The sequence below is a fragment of the Lactuca sativa genome, chromosome 3 (genome assembly GCF_002870075.4).
Source record: "Lactuca sativa cultivar Salinas chromosome 3, Lsat_Salinas_v11, whole genome shotgun sequence".
In the NCBI taxonomy this organism is placed as follows: Eukaryota; Viridiplantae; Streptophyta; class Magnoliopsida; order Asterales; family Asteraceae; genus Lactuca; species Lactuca sativa.
In genome coordinates this window covers 175205331-175214754 of record NC_056625.2, presented here as the reverse complement: position 1 = coordinate 175214754, position 9424 = coordinate 175205331, and positions in this window count along the sequence as shown.

Sequence of the window (9424 nt, the reverse complement as noted above, 5' to 3'; positions counted from 1 at the left end):
AGCATGCGGGGCGGGATACAGACCTAGGGCATTTGATTGTGGAGGCCTCAGAAGAGGTCGGGATCAAGCTTGAGTAAGTAATCGGAGTTTTGCGATCAGAGTATTGGTACGTTTGAGGTACGCGATGGTTGTACTGCATTAATCCCAAGGGATTATGTTGTGCATGTTTCTAGAGCTGGGACCGGAAGGTTCCCAGAGTTAGAACCTGAGGGTTCGCAGAGTTGGGTGTACGGACCCACAGAGATATAGTCTCGAGGGGCTAGTATGTGTTATGAGAGTCGGTCCAGTCATACTGGAGACTCTGTTGGTATTGCTGGATTAGTTTGAGATTTGCGGATCGCGTAGGTTGCAGTGTGATTGCATTGGAAGGTCTGGCCCCGGGTTATTGATCTTGTTTAGCGGAGGCAGTGATTTTGATGAGTGGAGAGAGTGCATGGGATTGAGAGTCTCTGCAATGAGAACCAGAGTACGTGAATAGCAGTTACGCAAAAAGGGTGGTGTCGCTTGGGGCGAGCACCATGGCACCGGTTGGAGTGGCATTATGTTCAAGAGAGTTCCGTGGAAAAGGAAAAGAGGAGGGTATGTAACTCCGAAGGGGGTGCAAGTTCACGAAAGTGAAAGCTGCAGAGCAAGTTATGGTTAGAGTATTTCGAGTATGGTTTTGAGCATCGTGTTCGCGGCGGTGGAGTAGGAACCCATCCGGTTGGGATGTCTGTTGAGGCTTAGAAGGGATGCATGGAGAGAGAAAATTTTAAATTTTCAGTGTGAATCTGAGTAGAGTGTAGGGTGGATGTAGTGGTTCATCTTGGGAGGTGTTCGAGGATATCATCAGTGTATCGGGTCTTCCAACCTACGAGTGTTGGGGCTAGTTCAGCATGTGTATATGATGGCAAGAGGAGAATTTGTGAGAGTTACTCTGGGAGTGAGAATGGATCTCACAGTTGGTCTGGGATGGACAAAGTGGGCTTTGGATCGGGAATCCGGTGGTTCAGGGTTTCCTAACCCTCATTGTTCGAGTGATTGTTGGGGTTTAAGAGCAGAGTTGCATCTTGGGTGGTTCTCGGTTACAGAGAGAGATGGACAGTACAGAGTTTGGGCTTCAGTCGACAGAGCAGACTCAGCAGGTTAAGGAGATTTAGTGATCGTTTAGAGTTAACAGGAAAGTTATGCAGGCAGACGCCGTACGAGTATGTGATTCAGGTCAGCGACTTCGTATTTCAGACGGGTGCTTCGATTTAGGAATAGGGGTAAATGGGGGGCCCCGGTATGTTGGGTCTTTTCGTGAAGGTGCGAAGGTAAGAAGGGTGGCCTATCGTTTGGAGCTGTCAACGGAATTGGGACGGATCCATGACACTGGTATGTGTCGCAGTGGAATAAGTGTATAGCGGATGAGTCAGCAGTGGTTCTGTTAGAGAACGATTAGGTGGATGCGAGCCTGTGTTACGTCGAGAGACCAGTGGCCGTCGGAGATCGGAAGATCAAGATTCTGAGGAACAAGGAGATAACTCTAGTATTGATTCAGTGGCAACCTCGGAAGAGATCGAAAGTGTCTAGGGAAGCCGAAACGTGTGATGCGGGAGCAGCATCCTGAATTATTTTCAGAGCGAGACCTCGAGGGCGAAGTCTAATTCTAGTGGGGGAGAATTGTAACAGCCCAAAATCTTAAGTATTGTAAAATTGCGTTTTGGGGTGTTTTAAAAGGGGGACTCGGCGAGTTGGAGCCGGACTCGCCGAGTAGGGTCGCAGAGTTGGTCGCGGGTTCGCGACTGGACTCGATGAGTCCAGGTATGGACTCGGCGAGTCGACGCTGTTCAGCAGAAACCCTAGCCGTTTCGTATTGGGTCGTATTTAAGGGTTGTTATGTCGTCATTTCGGGTCTTTTGGCCGATTGTGGAGATCCCTAGACGTCTGTGGCATCTAGAACAAGCTTGAAGACCATTATTGACCTTGAAGAAGTTGTTAGGCAAGAAGAAGAAGAGTTTTGGCTAAAGGAATATCAAGAGGATCGAGTTCTGAGGTTTGGAGACACAGAGAGGGTGTTATTCAGGTAATATTTCGAATTATCCTCTGCTATGTTGATGTGTTATGGAATTAGGGTTTATGAAACCCATTTGGTGATTTGATGGATTATTATGTTGTTATACAAGAGTTTATACCCTAGTAATAGAATGATTAGAGGTCCAGAAGTCCCATTAGTGTGTTGTTCGGGAATAAACGTATCTCAGGAAGCAGTTGGATCGACTGCATGGCGTGGACTCGCCGAGTCGGATGATCAGACTCGGCGAGTAGCTTGAGGATTCACTAGGACTCGCCGAGTTGTTCTTCAGACTCGGCGAGTAGCTTGAAGATCTACTGGAACTCGTCGAGTCGTTCTTCAGACTCGGCGAGTGGTGTCAGGATGCTTATACTCGTCGAGTTACCCCTTTTGCACTCGACGAGTCCAGTCAGGATTGACCGTTGACCTGTATATATCTCAGAGGGGGTCAGTTGCCTTGTTTGATAAGATCATTAACTAAGGCTGTGGTATTATAGGGAACCTGCGGACTAGCGGATTGTGTGCGAGTAGCTCGAAGAGGTTATAGCCCGCGTACTACGAGGTGAGTCTTCTCACTATACCTCACCCGGAAGGGTTTGATTGTGTGACCGGAAGGTCAAGTATGTTGTGTGTTGTGTTTATATGCTATGAATGGAAAGTTAGCTGCTACGCGTGTTATACATGCTTATATATGGGCCGGAAGGCAAGGTATTATGTGACAGAATGGTCAGGTATGATATGTGATATATGTGCTTTATGTGTTAGAGTATTGTATTATGTGATATGTATATGTGTATGGGCCGGAAGGCGATTATCTTGTGGACCGAAAGGTCCGGGCCGGAAGGCGATATGATGTGGATCGAAAGATCCGGGCCGGAAGGCGATGTTATGTGGATCTAAAGATCCGGGCCGGAAGGCAATGTTGTGTGGACCGAACGGTCCGGGCCGGATGGCGTATGTGCGTAAGGTATATTGGGGAACTCACTAAGCTTCGTGCTTACGTTGTTTATGTTACGTTGTTTCAGGTTCTTACAGTAACGCGGGATGGCAACGGTTCGATTGTACACACCGAAGAAAGAGTTGTGTTTTGGAGGATCCTGGTATTCTATTATAATGAAAATGAAACCATGTTTTGTAATTCGAATGTGAATACGATTTTAAACAAGTGTTTTAATACTAAATTGATTATTTAAATAAAAATTTTGTTTTTGGAAATCTGGGTGTTACAATTTAAGCAAGAAGTGGAGAATCAATTAGGCAGGAAGACAAAGATGCTCCGATCTGATCGAAGTGGTGAGTATCTTAGTATTTAGTTCCACGACTATCTTAAGGAATGTGGAATTCTTTCACAATTGACGCCACCTAGGACATCGCAGCTTAATGGTGTGGCTGAGAGGCACAATCGAACCTTGTTGGACATGGTTCATTCCATGATGAGTCGAGCTTCATTACCTATCTCATTCTGGGGGTATGCCTTATAGACTGCAGCCCATATCCTTAATCTAGTCCCAACTAAGAAGGTTGCCAATACACCTCAAGAAATATGGACAAGGAAGGTTCCCTCATTAGCACACATCAAGGTTTGGGGTTGCGAGGGTTTTGTAAGACAAGATACTCACGACAAGCTCAAACCTCGTAGTGAGCGTTGTATTTTCATCGGCTACCCAGAGAAATCCTTTGGATATCTCTTCTATACCCAGAGAAATCCTTTGGAAATCCTTTGGATATCTCTTCTACAGTGGGAGGCAAATTAACCTTGAAGAGCTTCAAGAGTTAAGTGATGAAGGAACATCAAACAATAGCACTCAACCTGAGGAGGAAAATCCTATTGAACCAGTTGATGAGTCCTTACCTCTGAGACGTTCCAGTAAAGTTAGACTGGCACCTGATTTTTATGGTTTCCATATTACTACCGATGGTGATACGTTTATCAGTGATAGTACACTGGTAAATTTGGATGGTCCATTTAACTACAAGGAAGCCATCACGGGCTGAGAGGCTACTAAGTGGAAAGAGGCGATGGACAGCGAGATTCAGTGATTGTATGACAATCAAGTTTGGAACTTGGTTGAAAATGTATCAGGTCGTAAGACGGTCGGGTGCAAGTGGATCTTCAAGAAGAAGACCAACATGGATGCGAAAGTACACACATATAAGGCGTGATTGGTTGCGAAGGGCTTTACTCAAATTCCTGGATTTGACTATGACGAGACCTTCTCACTAGTGGCCAAAATCAAGTCTATAAGGGTTATGCTAGCCATAGCTTCATTTCATGATTATGAAATATAGAAAATGGATGTCAAAACCACTTTCCTAACTGGGAAGTTGGCTGAAGATGTTTACATGAATCAGCCAGATGGTTTTGTCGATGCGAAGTACCCTAATAGAGTGTGTAAGCTTGAGAAATCCATTTATGGATTAAAACAAGCATCTCGCAGATGAAATCTTTGTTTTGACGAGAAAGTCAAAGAATTTGGCTTTTCGAGAAGCAAGGATGAGTCCTACGTATACGTCAAAGCTAGTGGGAGTATAGTTAGCTTTCTGGTGTTATATGTAGATGACATACTTCTCATAGGAAACGACATTCCAAGCTTGCAGGAGGTTAAGTCCTGGCTAGGAAAGTGTTTTGTTATGAAGGACCTTGGGCAAGATGCTTACATTCTAGGGATAAGGATATTGAGAAATAGCAGTAAAAGATTAATAGGACTTAGTCAAAGTACCTACTTGGACAAGATGTTGAAATGTTTTAGCATGGAGAATTCCAAGAAAGGAGAAGTGCTTATCCAGAGCAATACCAAACTGAGTAAGACTCAGAGTCCGATTACCGAGAGTCGAGTACCATATACCTCGGCAGTTGGCTCGATCATGTAGGCTATGACACGTACTCACCCTGATATGGCCTTTGCTTTAAGCATGGTCAACATATATCAAGGGAATCCTCGTAGAGCTCACTAGACTACGGTAAAGAACATTCTCAAGTACCTCTAAAGGACAAAGGACTGGGTCCTTACCCTCGGTGGGAATGATGACTTGAGATTGACAAGGTATAGTGACGCCAACTTTTAGACCAACAGAGATAATTTCCGCTCTCAATCGGGTTGGGTATTTACCCTAAATGGAGGAGCAATAATTTGGAAAAGTTCCAAATAGGAGATTGTAGCTGATTCAACGTGTGAATCAGAGTACATAGCAGCAAATGAAGCGTCGAAGGAGGCGATATGGCTAAAGAACTTCATCAGAGACCTTGGAGTTATACCAGCTGTAAAGGTGCCTATGGAGATTTTCTGTGATAGCGAGAGTGCGGTCGCCTTAACTAAGGAACCAAGGGATCATGGCAGATCCAGGCACATCAACAGAAAAATATCACTTCATAAGACATCGGATAGAAGAAGGACACTTCGTATTAAAGAGGGTATCGTCATAGGAGAACCTAGCAGATCCCCTCATGAAGGGATTGAGTAGGGTTAAGCACTTGTAGCATGCTAGGAGTATTGGGCTAAAGGACGACATTAGTTTTAATGATTAGATAGCTATTTAGAAACTTATAATAGATAAAATGTAATTGACATTTAATGATTAAAAAAAGGAGTTCCATTTATGAGTAAAGTTACTATCTTGTGTCAATTGTTTACTATTGTTTCAATTTGCATCTTTTAACTTCCAAAATAATACGATTATTCAAACCATCCACGTTCGATCATACTTTGGAAGTAGGCTATGAGGTTAGACTATCAGGAATTGGCTTGTAGATTGTCTAAGGTGTTTAGACATAGCAAAAGTTTGCTATAATGTTCGTGAGTGCTCCTAAAATAAGATTTGAGCATTAGATTAAACCCATGCTCATATGAATCAGTTCATGGAGTTTATCACGACTGATTGTGAGACAATAATATCATATGATCTTCAAACCAAGATATATGAGTTGTTGATTACGAGTTGGTTGTGCATTCATAGTACGAAAACACGTCAGTAACTTGATGCTATAAAACGTGCTATTATGCATAATTTAACAAGTAATTAGTACAAGAATATAAGTCAAAGTTTATCTGTTCCTTTTATCCTAAGAGGATAAAAGTGATATCTTGGGCCCCTCGATGATTTTGTTTTGACTTATGTGTCGGGCCCGGTCAAGACTCAATTGATGAGTTCGATTAAGTTCTATGTCAAACAAATCAGAAATCGGGAAACAAACTGTTGGACAATGAGTAGGACATTATTCCATGTCTTTGTCCACACAATATCTTTAAGAATAGAGAATTATATGATCCCTTATCTAAAGGATGCATTATTAATTAGACTAACAGCGGCTATTGAGAGCTACGATTGCTAGTCGGGTTTTGAAGTCGTACTTGCAGTTATAGTTATTAGAATTATCCAAGTGGGAGACTGTTGGATTAGGTGTCTAAGCCCATAACTATAATTGGTATGTACTTGACCCGGTAGTAGCATGGTCCATTTGGGTTGCATTCACCGGAGCAATTTGATAGGAAGGAGATTTGATAAAGAGGTTATTTGTGATTTATTAATATATTATAAGAATAATATATTAATTGAGAAATCATATTATATAATTGGTATTTATCAAGAATTAATTTGGAATTAATTTAGTGATCAAAAAGGACTAATTAAATTAACAGGGGTTGATTATGTAAATTAGTGATACATATAGTTTGGGCTAATGATCCATGATTAGTTAGTGATGGACTAAGCTTATGTGAGAGTCCATGAAGTGACTAGTCCAAATGAATTATTGGATCAAAAGCCTAAGTGAATAAATTAGGGTTTACAAGTGACCCTTGGAACTCTACACTATATATGTAACCCCTAAGCCCTAAAATCGGACACAAGAGTATTCTAAAAAGAATCTAGCCGATTTTTGTGCCTCCATGTTCATTCTCATAATCCTCCATTTGTTCTTGGTGTTTTGTGAGACATTTGAGGCATCGCATTTGAGGTGCTAAGCTCTTGTAAGGCCAAGTTCTACAAGCTACAACAAAGAGTTAATCATCTAACTTGTTTTTATGTTTCAAATATCAATGTTGTATGCTAGTTAGGCTTCATGCTTTGGAAGAAGAAATTTGCATGTATAACTAGAGAAAACTTAGATCCAAAGCATTAGGGTTGTATGTGCAACATAGGGATTTTATAGTGCTCTAAACCCATCAGAAAATTCCTTCATCAGCTTTTGACTGAAATTTAGAAAAAGTGTTCATGAGATTCATGATAAAGCACGTGCATCCAAAAACATGAAAGAATTTAACATTAGGCTTTCGTTTTTTAATGTTCTCATAGGGGTGATGTTGAAATGACGATGAATAAAGAATGATTTTGTGTAAAACACGCTATCAAAACAACTCCTGCCCAAAGATATGAGGCAGATTCGTATATGTCAGCATGGTTCTTGCAGCTTCGCATTGAGAGTGATTCCTCCTTTCAACTACACCATTTTGTTGCGGTGTATAGGAGATGAAAAGTTATGTGAAATTCCCAATCTCGCCAAGAATGAATCAAGAATTTGATTTTTGAATTCCACACCATTGTCACTCTTAATTCTTCGAACTTTCTTCCTTAAACTCAACTCAATGTTTTTTATGAAATCTATCATCACTTGAGCAGTTTTAGATTTCTGACAAGGAAAGAAAACCCAATTAAACCTTGAAAAATCATCAACAATGAACAATATGTACTTCTTATTGAGAGTATCAACAGTTGAAGGTCCACATAGCTCAATGCGAAGAATTTCCAAAGGTCCGATGACATTGGAATCAATGACAATTGGATGACCTTGTCGATGTTGATTTCCCTGTTCACAAGCAACACACAACGAATCTTTATCAAATTTTAATACAGGTAAGCGTCAAACTACATCATGTAAAAACAACTTATTAAGATTTTTGAAATTTAGATGGGAGAGACGACGATGCCATAACCAACTAAGGTTTGACAAACCTTATGAAAGTAGACATACAGAGGGAACACCAACAATAGGTTTCATGTCGAGCATAAACATGTCTCCTTTTCTTTTCGACTAAAGAAAAATTTACTTTGTTTCTTTGTTATAGATGACACTTCCTTCTTCATTGAACACAACTTGATTGCAAGTGCCCACAACGAGTTGAGAAACACTTATCAAATTATGTTGTAAGCCCTCAACACACGTCACTCTATTCATAGTGAATTTTTCATTCGTTACCTTGTCATATCACTTTACTTTGCATTTGTTATTGTTGTCAAACTTCACTACTCCTAAATTATCTAGCTTTCGATAGTCTTGCAAATTCTCCTTTCGCCCTGTCATGTGACGAGACCAACCACTATCAATTTACCAATGCTCATCATATTGCTCGTCACATAGTACCTACAATCATTCAGAAGAATTTACGTCCCCAAGGCTTTTTGGGTCCATGGAAATTAGTTTGAAATGCATTATGAAAAGATGAACCTATTACCCAATTTCTAACCTTTGACTTTAAACTGTCAATTGAGTCAATTTTGACAGATTTGGGCATTAAAATGTAATCATTCAATGGGAAATGTTCAACATTGATTTTCCCTTTTCCATCCTCAGTTCGATGTCCTTCATCCTTCTTCTTGGGAATTTCTTTCCACTATTTTTTCACAAATGGACTCGACTCCTATGACGACGAACTTCTATTCATCGAATCATTTAAGTAGCTCTCATAAGCAGACTTGATTTTCTCTTGAGAGTACTTTCCCGACTGAAATTGTTTCCCTTTACATTCGAGCCAATGATTAATGTTTTTCACTTTAATACTTCATTGCACAAAAGATGCCTTCACCTTCTACTTCGACCCAGGATTTGGAAATTGAGGATTTGTGGGCTTAAAAGGTTCATTTTTCTTTCCTTAAACATCCAATTTTTCAAAATTTAGTTTTGAAAAAGACGGTTTTGGAAAATTTTGATATTGATTATTATAACCAACAACATTTCGATTAAAATCATTTTGTCCGGGTTGAAAACGTCTTTAACCAAGAGCTGGATTAAAATTTCTTTGTTCATTATTTCGAACAAAATTCATTTGATTTTTTTTAGAAAACCTTTCATTTTCAGGATTTCGACCAAAATTTCTCGGAAGTCGATTTTGAACAATATTTCCATTTCCTTGGTTTTGGACGTTTGGAGGTCGAACATGATTTTGAACTATAACATCCGGAATCTAGAAGGCCAATTATGGAAATAATTTCCTTTTTAGGGGCCAACTCATCAAGTTTATGGCATAAACTCGACGTGTTGGAAGCTTTAGGGGCACATGTTTTTAAGGACCAACTCGTCGAGTTGGTGAAGAGAAATCGCCGAGTTAGACGTTGTTTGAGAAGCCCTAATTTTTGGGTCTTGCACCCTATTTAAGCATCTTAAGTTCCAGGTTG